Here is a 14,309-nt window from a genome sequence, read left to right as displayed (position 1 = left end):
TGATGCATCATGTCCTAACACTGGTGTCTGAAATAGATGAGATGAGCTGGTGGTCCTGTGCAGCCAGGATGCCTTTGATAATCTTCACAGTGTGCTCATTCCTGTGTAATGGGAGTCACTGGCCCTAGCATAGGACTATTCTACTCCCCCTACAGTATCTAATCCCCTTAAAGCTATAACTGTTTAAACTGCATCTTATGAGCTAAAAGGAGAGGGGAAAATGATGCAGACAGACATCTACTGCTATTTGATGTCTTTATTTCAGTCTTCTGAAAGGGGCAGTTACAAGGTTCAGTTGTCTTAATGAAGGCCAAATCCTTTTGGTTTGATTTGTTTGCTGGCAATATTACCTACCCCAGTAAGCCCATGCCTAACTGCCCTAATTTGCACTTCAGAATATATAGGAGAAAGCAAGAGCTGCAATGAACCGTTCTACCATACAGAATAAAGAGATGACTGTATCTACAGCCACTAGCTGGCTACAGTCTTGATGATACTGCAAAAATGTTTCCTGCTCCTGAATTATATATATATCAATGCTGCTTTTGCAGCATTTTTGCAACCCTATTCTGACTATTTGGCATAATTTGAAATTGTCCATAACACATATAATAGAAAGTACATGATCGTGTGTCTCATTCATTTTTTTCCAACAATAAGGACTTGTGAGTGAGTACAGGCAGCAGTTCAAGGGCACACAGCATTACAATGCAGAAGGAGGGAACAGAGAAATGACATTTCATTAGCTAATTAATTCAGTCAGTGATTTTATGCTTACAATGTCTGCAATTTCTTTGAGGCTGTTCCAGATATACAGCTTAGCCACGATTCCCCATTCTTTCCTGTTCTTTCACTTGCAAAGCAGTCATCTTCTATGAAAACAAGATCAAATACAACTATAGTACTCAGAGTGGTTTAAAACTGAACTGGGGACATCCAGAACAGAGAGCATATCTGTCTATAACCTGAGCTGTTAGCTGTATCTAGGTAGTGGTTGTTCACTAGGCATAATTTAGCAGAGATGACACCCATTGCTCAGTAGATTATTTCAGCAAAAGATGACTGTAGCCTCTCTTGTCCTCAGATTTCTTTAAAGAAGAAATCTCCTCTTTTTTTGTGTGTGTCTCCTTTTTCTTTAAAGAACAGAACTGCAAAAACTAAATATATTATCACGTTGACTCAAACTAAGTAGTTTACTAAACTATGCCAAGGAAATAACTAATGTCTCTCTAACCAGCGTACATGCATGTTTCCTCTCCTTCTTTCTCATGTTGAATACTACCTATTAAATTAAGGACTGCAGAATATTGTTACTAACAGCAATGTTATTGCTTTTTCACCACATTTTGTAATGTTTGCAGATGCAAGGGAGTTTTTACATTTTTAGGAAAAAAAGTTCACAAAGAATATGGTCAAACACTGGAACAAGTGCCCCAGAAAGGCTGTGGATTCTCCTCTCTTGGAGATATTCAGGATTCAACTGGGCTTGGCCCCAAGCAACCTGAGCTAACTTTGAAGTTGAAGCTATCCTCAAAGATAGCCCTAATGACCTCCAGATGTCCCTTCAAATCTAATTATCATTAGGACTAACAGGTGAAATTCTTCATCTAATTTATGTAGCTTATGCTTGAAAAATTTCTTCTGCAGAGTTTGTTCACTAAAACTCTTGTATTTGGGAGAAAGTCAGGCTATTTAGGATGATTCCTAGACATATTGTGCTTGGGTGTATTTTGATTTTATGGTGGTTTTTTTTAAATATGATCTGTGGGCTGTAATGTTTAGTGCAATTAATGGTGAGATGCTGCTGAGGGGCATTTGAAATGCTCTTGATCTTACCTGTTGCTTTGTGTAGTTTCTTCAGGTATGTAACTGTTATGTCCCACAGTAATTTGTAGTCTTTTGTACACCTTGAACTTCATTTTAAGGAGGGAAATTAATCAAACTAAATATGAATTGCTATACATCTAAGTTGGGCATTTTAGGCTTATTTTTAATATTTGTATTACAGCGTGGCTCACCTCATTCTCGTAGAGATGGCTAAAATAAGTCAAATGAATTTCAAATAAATTCAGATGCCTGAAGTTTGATGAGATGGATTCCATCTACCAATTTCCATCTAAATATTCGGGTAATATTTAGAATCACATGGTTTGGGGAAAAAATGTATTCTGTGGACATGTTTAAGCCTCTATTGTTTATTTTTTATTGCCAGGGTGATTCATTCGCCGTTCAGAAAGTCTTTGGTCAGAGGCCATAGCAAATCATGTCCGGGAGCAATTTTGCTGAAAAATTCTATTTCTTATTCTCTCCCTTGAGGCATAAAGACTGTTGCATTTTTTAAGAAAAAAGTCTTGATTTAGAGGTGCTGAGGACTGAACACACTACTGAAGGATAGAGATTGGGATTTTTATTTATTGAAAGGGAAAATATTCTGCATTTCAGTCTTCTGATGAAGCTTTTCAGCAGGAATTTAGGAAAGGACTCTTCTTTAGACCTGCTGTATTGGTTATGTCTGCTATCTGTTGGTAAAGAAAGATGGCCAGGTATGAATTGCCTTGTCATCATGCACGTACTTGCTGAAGTCCTTAGAGGGTCTTAATGTGACACAGAAGCACTTAGAAACTGGCCATTTTCTGAAATAATACTGTACCTGGCTTGTCTTTGGTAGTACCATCAGATATATCTGCTGTCTTTTCCACCGTCCATCTTAGTTATTATTTCTGTAAATATGAATACAATTAAACCCCTGAATGCAGAAAAACTGGGAGTGTAGCTCAAGCTCTCACTGTATTTGGGGAGGTGACAAGATACTTACTTAATCTGCAGAGAGTTGTTCGTTCATGCTTCCCTTTTAGAAGATATCATTATATCCCTCTTCTATTTCTTAGTTTTTTCCATGCTGCCATAACTGAAGCTTTGCAAATTCTTCATTGTAAAATGAAGAACTAAATGAAGTTTTCCTCACTTCACATTTCCTTACACCACTGAAAATTGAATCCAGGTAAATAAAAAAAGGAAGGAATCTCCCTTCTCAGTAAGTATTTAGGTGAAGAGCAACAGGACAGGTGTGAAAAGGAACCAAACTTATTCCTTCCACTCAGCTCAATATTAAAAGATAAATTTGTGAGACATCTCTATTTGGAAATGCAGAACGAAACAAAACAACCGTCTAACTTACTGGAAACTGAATCCACTGAGTGGTGGAAAGCTCTAATAGTCATCCTTCTTTCTTTCAACTGCTCATCAATTTTATGTTTTTACCCAGAAACATGTAAACAGCAGAAAAAACATTTCATTTAGAATTTTCAATGCCAAATAAATTTGCATTTACTTCATTTCTTAACTTTTTGTCTTACTTCAATTTTCTCTCTGTTGTGACAGTAACAGCAGTAACATTAATACATAATTAGATGGGTAGGAATGTGCTCAGAGTCAATAGCTTGTAATAGCTCCTTTGGAGCCATAGTAAAGTATCTCATATAGCAAATACATGGTTATGGACTTGTTAAAACAGACATTAGTTACCCAGTAGTCCATTATGGCTCCTTATAGTCTACGATTTGAGTAGATCTATATTTAGAGTCATATTGATTAGTAATTAAGAGATAACATGGTAGCAAAAAGGAAATATATCATAAACAATCTTAAAGAAGTAATTTATAGAAATGGTAAAAACATCAGGAACTGGCAAATGTCTTTTGTACTGTTTTTGCTTTCATGTAGAAACCAATAAACTCAATAAAATTGTAACTGGTATTTTGAGATTCTCTTGTGTAGGCTGAGAAGCTTACTTCATACGGAATTAATTTTTAAAACAGAGCTATTAAATCTAGGAAGAAGTCAGGCAAGTCACCACCATGTATACAGTCTTCATCTACTCATTGTAAAAATTAACTTTATCAGTGGTGAAAGTGAGCACTGGTAAAGGGAATTCAGTCCCTTTTAATTTGAGCCATCTGGAGTTTTCTCATATCTTATTAGTCTATAATACCATACAGGTGAGTTTATCCACTTTTCTATTTTACAACTATATTCACTGAAATACAGTTATCATAATCAATTAATTACAAATAGTTAAAAGTCTCTATTTGAATATTTTTAAAAAAGATCTTCAGGCACGATAATTTTTTAGACTATTCGAGTGTCACAGTAGTACTAATCCCTTATGATTTTCACATGGTACTCAAGGTATTAGAACATGATTAAATGTAAATCCAGAAAGAACAGCTATTCCTTGTTTGGTTAACGTTTCCCTCCACAGGGGGACTGTGATATTATTACTTGTGTTATGTCTAATGCAAGTGTTTCAGTCACAATAGCTCTTTCATACATAAAGATTTATGCTTGTACTCATTTGCTTGTACTCACTGAGTAAAAGAGGGATGTGAGTCTGTCCTTCTAATTGTTCCAATCTCTGCATTAACATTAATTAGCAAATTTGTCTTTCCGTCTCTCCCACACGGGGCATTTTCAGTTAGGGTTGGGTCAGTAGGGAATTTAATTAATTTATCAGCAAATTGGATTTTTCATTAGGTGTCCTTGCTTTGTTTTTTCCCTTTTTTTTCCCCAGAAATTTTTGGTGGTTTATGTAACTATACGGTTTTTCATCTACAATTCTCTAATGCAGAGGTTGTTAATGGAATGATATTGAACAGAAATACCTCATTTACAAAGGGTATCAAATGAGAGGTTCTGTCTATCTCACTGATCATTTGTAAGCAGGTACTTTTGTTAGTGGGAACTTTTTCCTGTGTAGGCTTGTGGTCTAGTGGGAATATTACTTTACAGTAAACCTGCCAATAGCTGGATGTATAAATGCCTGATATTTATGGCTTAAGTACAAAGGGTATCAGTGTGTGAGAATTCAATTCAACGAGGCTAATCTCAAATGCAATTAATGTTCACATTCTTTATGTGCCCCTATGGTAGTCTGTTTGCCCAAGGAATTTATTGGAAGTGATACATTTAATTAAACTTCTTGAAACACTTGGGCAATGATATCACGTAGGTGATAAGGCACCACTTTTGGAAAGAAGAGCAGTACAACTGTTGTATTCATTCTGTACTGTTTTACCTTTAACAGAGGGTACGTGTGGTTCGGTGGAGGGTGCGTGGCAGGTGCTGCTCAGCAAAGTTGATTTCCTCATGTTCTACCAAGATGATAAATCAAAGTCAAATGTTTTGATCTTGTGTCAATTTTGATTTAGTTTCTGTAAAGTAGTTGCTATATGTGTTATGCGAACAAAGGTGAATAAGCTTAAAAATTTGCTAAGCTGCTCGTATGAAAAAAATGTGGCTTGCTATATTTCATTGGGAATTATTAATTTTCTAAGAGAAATCATATTTTTTTTCTGCCTATTTAGCATCCATTCTTTATAACTTGTTAACCATGTAACTTTAAATAAAGGGATATCCCCTTCCTTGCTACCAAGACATCTGGTGTTAAAATGTGTATTGTATGTATGTGACAGGCAGTATATTCTGCAGGAACACCGATGTCCCAGATATGCTTGTTCTTTCAGAAAATGGAAGAATAAAAATCATTATATGTTGGTTACATTTCTGTTATAGAAGTATTTAGATTAAACTTCTAAAAGACAGATAAAGATACAGTCCCAAAATCTTAACCATTTGATGTGCTTCAGTAAGAATCACAAAAAAGCTTAATCTCCTGAGTAAACATAATCATTCTCCACCATCTTGTGTGTATGTGTCATTCAAAGAAATATAAAAGAAATTAAATATTCTAAATGAAAAAAATCTGCTGATTTTTATATACATATATATATATCTCTCAAGAAAAATTCAACTAAGTAAGGTTTTTTCTTGGGTGCTGTAGAGTGAAAATTAGCATGGGAATCACTTCAATTGGCAAAAGGGATAAACAAACAATACCTAAGCAGTGCTGAACATGGGGTGCTTTCATGTTTCTTCAAATCTGTTCAGGCTCAGTTGGAGGAGAACGTAGATGCTTCTTGATATGAATGCTTTCTCTTCTTTTGCGTACGTACTGACACTGTTTCCATGATACAGAATACCGCAGAGAGCTTATTCATGTTTTAGAAATGCCATATTTCTCCTGAATTTAAACACGGGTTACTACTGGGGGCTCGTTTTCATCTGTAGGGAAATAAACACAGAGAAAATTTTCATCTTTGAGAAAGTCTCCTAATACTTGATTTAAAAAAACATAAGGAAAAGGGATTAAAGCGACAATAACGAATGAGAACGTATGTGCTAATTGCAACTCAGCATGAGTCCATGCATCTTACCAGGTGTGAGTGTGCCAGTCTTCAATCAACCCACAGAGCTTCACTGACAGTAAGGTTATAAGGTATCCTTCAGTCTCATTAGTTAGACTGTCTGTTCATCACATGGAGGTGTTGAATGCTGAATTCGAATGAAAGATTTCAGACATCCCAGTAGGGATCTGCTGAAATTACTTTGACAGCATTTTGGTCTTAAGTACTATTTTCATCTGTGCAAAGTCCTGAAAATTTGCAAAACACAAAGCAGTCAGTCAGATTAACCACTCCTCCTTTTTCAAGAAGCCAAAGCACAGATGGACCTGCACTCAGACCATCATTGGACCTTCTTAGTAGCATTTCTGGCCCAAGCAATTCAGAGCTATTTCGGACACCTAAATATTTCACAAATTCTGTACGATTTCTGCAGACACAGGACAGAGAAAAATTATCTCTCACTGAATTGATGAGGACTTTTCATTTAGTGTAGGGTCTTTGGAAGGACAGCGATAATAGCATTATCTTCTACTACTGTATTCTGGGAGAGCTGTTTAAAGCCACTTGTTCAACCTGCATAGGCACTGGAAGGGTAAAAGAGGGCTACACTACATGAAAGAGCCAAGTCTGAAAAGTTTTATTGTTCTTTCTTTTTTCTTAAATAAATACAGATACATCTCACTGCCTCTTAGAAATTCATGAAAAAACAATATCACTTACTTATTGCAGACTGGTAATGAAGCTTAGCACTTGCTTCTACAGTGAAATGTAGAAGCATAATTACACTGCCATTGTAGGAAGACCATAACTCACTAAGCGGGAGGAATTCAGATATAGCTCAGAAATAAGAGCACCCATGCAAAGAAATGTATTGGTAAAATTATCCTAGTAAATATCATCAGAATGACAAGTCACCCTGTCACGGAGGCAGGAATCTCAGTTTCAGGAGAGTAAGCTGATAATTTGGAGATAAACTTGAATCAAGCCCTAAGATTCAAGTGCTTATGAACACAGTCCAACTGAGATCGGCATCTAAATATTGCTCCTCATGATAGCCTCTACTTAGAGGGTGGAACATCACATATAATAGTAATTACTAGTTCTTAAAAAGAAAGTGAGAAATAGCTATTATGAGAGTTGAATTATACTGGCAGATAAAACAGAGGAGCATGAGTTTATAGTCTGACTTTCCTGTAGCTGTATGTTAAGAGCAAGTAGATAAATGCTCAATTTAAGTAAATAAATATGGTAATGTGATGCATTTGAATCTGAGGAACTTGGGTGGTAAATCAGACTGAGTTAATCATAATTGTGTCTGATACCACTGAGCATCATTTAATGATATTTTAAGCTTCATTTTATATGAATAATAAATAGGATAGTAAGATGCATATGCATCTTGAAACAATTTTACTTTAAAAATTCAATGCCACTTTTTTATTATATGGCAATTTTGGAGTAGAATGTCTAATCCACACCTCCATGTTTTATTTTTTTGTTCTTGAACAAGTATGAGTATCAAACCTATTTTTCATTGCTATTCTTAGTCTAATACCAGTTATAGAAATGTTAATAAAAATAATTGCTACCTGCTTCTTCAATCAGTCAGTTCAAAGCCTGGGACATTGGTCACCTCAGCTGTGGCATGCATCCTCCCAGTTCCCTCTCCCCATGGAAGCAAACTGACCCTCTTCTGTGCTTTAATTGTTCCTGCGCTCTTATGTTCTCTCAGATCAGCTGAAAGAATTAGGGACATGTCCTGAGTACTGACACCACTCCCTGGTGCTTAAGTCGAGGGTTTTTCAGTCTCAGTGGTCTAGCTGTTCTCATGGCCATCCTAGTGCCAAGGAGGCAGAGGGCATACAAGGTGTTGATGGGCATACATGGTGTTGAAACATGTACAAATTAAAATCAGTTTGAACAGCAAGCTCCTGTAACTTGTCAAGAAAGTGGCATAATTCATTCCTGGTGCATATTGTTCCTGCAGAACAGAAAATCATTTAAATTTGTGTGGAAGAAGTAAACCTGCATATGTTATTTTTATTAGACCAGATAATTTTGTGGTTTGCTCTTCTCCAGTGCAGTCTCAAGCTGAAGTGTTGCAGGTGAGATGAGACAAGCTCTCCGGACAAAAGAAAGCTTAAGGTGAAACACAAAGTAGCACATCACTTGCAAAAAACAATCCCTCAGCATCCCACTGGAGAAAACAGGGCTGTCATATGCCACAAGAAGTTATTTATTCAAATTGTCTGTATTCTTGCTGTTTCTGTAGTCATAGCATCACTGAGATCCTTTAGAGCATTCAGGCTAACTGTCCCTAGAATCAAACATCAGACAGAATCAAATATCATTGTGCTTTTATCACACTTATATGCCTTCACATTCAAGGATGACCCCAAAAAATGAGATTTGTGTTTTCCAATGTCACATGAAAGATCTTCTGAAAATATCTGAGTAATGGCCACATGTTTCCTGAACAACTCTGTCATCTTCCTCTTATGAACCAGGATAACAGAATATCTTTTCAAAGTATAAACAGCTAGCGTTAAGAGTCCTTCCACACAAGAGAAAATCTTTTGGATAATACGTAGTTAAATGAAACACCAACAGTATAAAATATGGAACCACACTTAAGGTGTGATGTGTTTTATGAAACCTATAATTCACCACACAAGCAGCAAAAAGCTTTAGATGCAACCTGCAGCTACTCACATAAATTGGCCCTAAGGTCTATAATCCTACCAAAATACAAAAAAAAAAAAAAAAAAAAAACTTATGCTACATCTCTACACAGTCTGTACTAAAGCAAATACTTCATTAAAGCCCATATGTTATCACTCAGATCTACATCAAAACTGTAATATTAGCTGGTGTTAAATACTCTTTGGCTTTTCCATCTTGAAAAAGCTTGACTAAAACTAGATGGGACACAGAACAGAGCAAAGGGGGTGAACAAAGAAATAGAAATCCTTCCCCACCAGGAATGACTCTGTGAACCAGGACTCTTCAGCTTAGAATAGAGACACCTTTAGGGGGACATTGCAGAGACCTGTAAAACCCCAAGATGCAAGGGGAACATGCACAGAGAATTTATTTCCTGTCTTTCATAGTACAAGAGAAATATCTGATTAAATCAACAGAGAACAGATTGCAAATCAGCAGAAGGAAGTGCTTTTCCACACGTGGCATGGTTAAGCCTCAGATCTTCGTGCCAGTTGATGGTGTGGTTGCCAGAGAAGTTTACATGGGATTAGAAAAAGGGTTAAGCGAACACATAAAGAAAAATCAGGTAAGGTCTTTCAAATAAAAAGGTGCTTCTCTGTCAGTACAGTGCTTCAGGGTCATTTCAATATGTGCCTGACCTGCTTTCCTAGGTTTTCCATGCTTTCCTAGGCATCTGCTACCAGCCACTGCCAGAGATTAATGAAGCATGTAGACCTTGGTCTGACCTGATACAGCTACTTATATCTCCTAAAACTATCTTAAGCATCCACAAAACTTAAACCACCTACTTACTTATTTAATGCTACATAAATCAGTGTGGCAATTGTATATGTTATATATAGTGATAAACAGTATTCCTGTATCAGCTTTCAGTTGTATGAAACTTAGTAACTCTCTTCCATTAGATCTCATCCTGTTTTCTATTTCTATATTATTTGAATAGTGTGGCTGCTTCCATTAATAATAGTGGGAAATAATGCTGTAAATCCTTATGTGCATGTACAGAAGAATATGGCCCCACAGCCTATTATTGGGAAGAACAATACAGCATTACCAAACTGTGAAGTAAACCTATAAAATATTAATTACAGATTGATTTAGTCTGGCTGGAATTCAGCATTAATGGTTTCACTTAGTCTTATCTAGTTTTTCAAAATTACAGCAGAAGGGGAGGGTTGGGAAAGTCACAAATGGAGCTGTGGAATGTGATTTAACTCTTCACCCCTAGAAACCTGGGTTCAGTTTCCCTTTGTCCCACACAGACACGGCTTAGCAGTGTCAACCTGTTCACTAGTGAATGTTAGTGTGGATCATAAAACTACTGCACAGCCTTGAGGGAAAGGGTGAAGTTTGCCTCAGGTCAAGACTGCAGTGCACTGAAGAGAGCTTTTAAACTCTCTATTTTAACAGTGGCTGTTAAATGAGTCTGAAAACCAAGAGCTTCTTAAAGTGACAAAATTGAGGGGAAGCACAGCCAACTTCATCAGCATCCCATGTCGGTATGCTAGAAAATTACCAATGGAAGTAAGAAATACAGAACTTCACATACTTCTGTTTCTTATTTCTTGTGGGAGTTTGTGCCATAAAATGAACAGCCATGTTAATATTACAACATAGTACCTCAGTTAGCAACCATTGAAATAAATTAGACCCCCAAGTCCTATTTTCTAGGTATTTGGCTGAAATATCTTTTGTAGAATAGCTGTTTTACCTTCATCTCTCTAAAGACACTCTTAGTAGTTTCAGTAGCTAGCAGACACACTCTGCAGCTGCACAGGAGCTTCATGTTGTGGATCAGCCCTTGAACAAATCCGTATGATACCAGTGCAAGCAGATGTCTCAGATCCTCTGTTGTCCTGACTGGGGACCTGGGGGAATGCACCATGGCTCTCATTTGACCACACCTTTGATTTCCTTTCCATGTAAACCAGGGAACAGAGGAGGGCAAAACTGAGGTTTGTCCTGGTGTACAGCCATGGGATGCAGTCCCAAAAGTACAGAAGCGAGATACAGAACCTGAGACACATTTTGGTTTTAGGCCAGGCTAACTTTTCAGTCATAAGAATTACGATTCGCCCTGTACTCGGCACAAGTGAGGTCTCACCTCGAGTACTGTGTCCAGTTTTGGGCCCCTTACCACAAAAAAGACATTGAGGTGCTGAAGTGGGTCCAGAGAAGGGCAATGAAGCTGGTGAGGGGTCTGTAGCACAAGTCTTATGAGGAGAGGCTGAGGGAGCTGGGGTTGTTCAGTCTGGAGAAGAGGAGGCTGAGGGGAGACCTTATCGCGCTTTGTAACTACCTGAAGGGGGGGTGTAGAGAAAAGGGGGTGGGTCTCATCTCCCAAGTCACAGGAAATAGAACAAAGGGGTTGTTCAGTCTGGAGAAGAGGAGGCTGAGGGGAGACCTTATCGCGCTTTGTAACTACCTGAAGGGGGGGTGTAGAGAAAAGGGGGTGGGTCTCATCTCCCAAGTCACAGGAAATAGAACAAAGGGAAATGGTCTCAAGTTGCACTAGGGGAGGTTTAGATGGGATATTAGGAAACATTTCTTCACCGAAAGGGTTATCAAGCATTGGAACGGGCTCCACAGGGAAGTGGTTGAGGCACCACCCCTGGAGGTGTTCAAAAGATGGGTTGACATGGTCCTCAGGAATATGGTTTAGTGATTTTTTATTGCTTATTTCTTATTTATTTTTTTTGTCAGAGTTAGGTTGATGGTTGGACTAGATGATCTTTAAGGTCCCTTCCAACCTAGACAATTCTATGATTCTATGAATTAGAGGTAAAGGAGCCAGGAGGTACAAGCACGCAGCTCAATGAGGGAGCACTACACAACAAATGCTTTGGCCGAGCAGAACCTATGCACCAAGAGGCCACCTGTAGGCCTGTCTACCCCAATGGGTGCGGACCAGCTGGAGTGCTCACCCATCTGGAAGCTGCATGCCTGTGTTAACATGGCACTGCATGGAGGTAGTGTATCTTGTCTTTGTTATGTAGTTCTGGCAGAGGGAGCTTGGGTCTGCCCTCATCAGACGTGTGAGGATGCCCTAGATCTCTCACTAAGCAAAACTACGTGATCTTAATTTTTCTAGGCACCAGGAACGAAAGATGGATTTTTTTTCATATTCTTATGTAAGTTAAATTCCAACTTTTTCCTTTTTTTTTTTTTTTTTTTTTTTTTTTGGCTTATTTGGAAATGCCTTTATATATATGTAAAGACTGCACTGTGATTGTCAGTATAAATTTAAACACTCTAGAGAGGGTCTGAGGTGAGAAGTCTGCAAAGACACTAAATAGAGAGTTATAAATGTCACATTATGAAATTCATATGTCAGTTCCTGTTGCAGATCTTGTTCTTTGTTATTTTAGTTTATAATTTTTACTATATATCTGAAGTGCTTAGTTTTCTCTCTTATACTGGCATCATTATTTCTATTTTTTTCAGTACCGAAGTAGGGTGCTCTAGGAAAATGCATCTGATTCACAGCCAGTGAAAGAAACTTTAATGCTTTTCTCCATTCCCCAACTGAAGTCAATGTATTGTTTTTAAAGCTTTGCCAAGGTCAAAAAGATTGGCTTTGTAATAAAGTTAAAGCATTTACATAGAAGGAAAATTTGATGAGGAGTTTGTGCATCCGAATTATCTCAAGTGTTCCTGTAGGAAAACAAGCTGTGCAATGAGTAAAGAATCCAAGAATATTTTTTAAGATGCTCATATTTCATCTGCCATTTAACATGACATCTGCAAGGAAAAATTGAGAGGAGGTATCTGAGGTAGCCAAGCACACTGAAATTAGAATGGGAGTTACTGTCTCAAAGAAAATATATATTTTGCTTACATAAAGTATAACATTTATTGGACATTTAACTTTATCTACATACTATTAAAATAAAATTTGTTGTCTTATCTTCTATAATTAGCATCAGTCTCCTCTGATTGTAACAGTTATCTCTCAGTCAAAGATGAAGTAGCTCATCTTTTAGGCAAGTAGTTCCAACATGAATTGAGACTTTCAAAATGTGTATACTTTACTTGATAATTTAAGAGACAGGGAAAAAAGATTTTCAAAAAACAATTTTAAAAAGTAGTAAAGTACAAATTCTCTGCTTCAGTTTTGCCATTAAAAAAAGAATATTTTCAAGAAGCTTTTAAGCCCATGTCTGGAAAGCAATATATGAAAGTACTATTATTTTAATATATGTGAGTCTGTAGAGTGTACATCCTTTCCCCTAAAATGGTTGTGTTTTTTTTTTTTAAATCCTAGAAAAAATACTGTGGAACAAAATGATAGTAGCAATACATTTCATATGTATTTGATGAAATGCATTTTTTAATCTTACTTTTTGATTTCTTTTCATTGTGAACTTTCTACTAAAATAAACAAAGAACAACTTAAAAGACTAAGTAATTAAAAAGCTGTAGTCAGTGTCATTATTTATCTTTGGCTTTGCTTATCTTGCTCCTGTAAAATGCATACTGTTATGTTACTTAACATTTGTAGTGAAAGGATTTTTAAATGGCTTGTGATAACGAAACTGCAAGATAAGCAAAGTAATAATATATGATTTCATTATTTTCACTAGTAGATTTTAATCTCATAAAACAGCAAGGACTACTTGATAAACATTCTGGTGTACTCTGTTTTTTTTTCTTTCCTATTTTACAAGTTATCTTAGATTGTCTGACGTACAACCCAGGAGTAGTCCTGTGTGGTTAATAGTGATATACAGATAACAGTCTCTTACTGCACACGTATGATATCCAGAGTCGAAACACCAGCTTTCTTGAAACCGGCAGGAGTTTAGCAATTTGTTTCAGCAGAGGCAGATTTCATTCTGGGAGTGTATCTGCAGTTGCAGCTGCTGTTTTGTAATGCAAATGTACAGCAGGTTAGAACATGCATCCCCGAAAACTGTTTTTCTGTTCTTACTTTATTGCTTCTCACAGTCAAAAGCAACTCCCACCAAATCCCTCCTCAGAATTGGTTTCCTTGTTTTCAGACCTTAGCAAATCCCACCCAAGCTATCTTAACTGCTCACTGGGTTCATACACAATATTACTAATCTCTTTTCATACAGTCTTCCCAGAACTGGTATGAGAACTTTCTCCTTTTCCTCTCCAGCCATGCAGAACAGCCCTTTGCTTCTCCTCCTTTATGGCTTGTTCCTGATATTCATTCAAAACTTGTCTCTTCTCCTGTTTTCTTGGTGTTTTCCCACTATGCTACTTGTAATTTTGACACTTTTTAAGAAATTCTCTATGCCAAAAAGGTGACACTACTTGTTTATTAGCATTAATTCACTGCAACTTTTTCCAGTAAAGATGGCCTGTCTTTTTTATAAA

General features: G+C 37.0%; 1 protein-coding gene across 2 annotated transcripts in view; it reads left to right on the top strand.

Moving 5' to 3' along the window:
• The window catches only part of GPC6 (glypican 6), an 804,821-nt gene that overhangs the window by 681,058 nt on the left and 109,454 nt on the right, over positions 1-14,309 (top strand). The window lies entirely within an intron of this gene.

The sequence above is a fragment of the Calidris pugnax genome, unplaced genomic scaffold (assembly GCF_001431845.1).
Source record: "Calidris pugnax isolate Ruff unplaced genomic scaffold, ASM143184v1 scaffold153, whole genome shotgun sequence".
Taxonomy (NCBI): domain Eukaryota; kingdom Metazoa; phylum Chordata; class Aves; order Charadriiformes; family Scolopacidae; genus Calidris; species Calidris pugnax.
The sequence above is the reverse complement of the archived record's forward strand: the minus strand, read 5'-3'. Positions and strand labels throughout refer to the sequence as shown.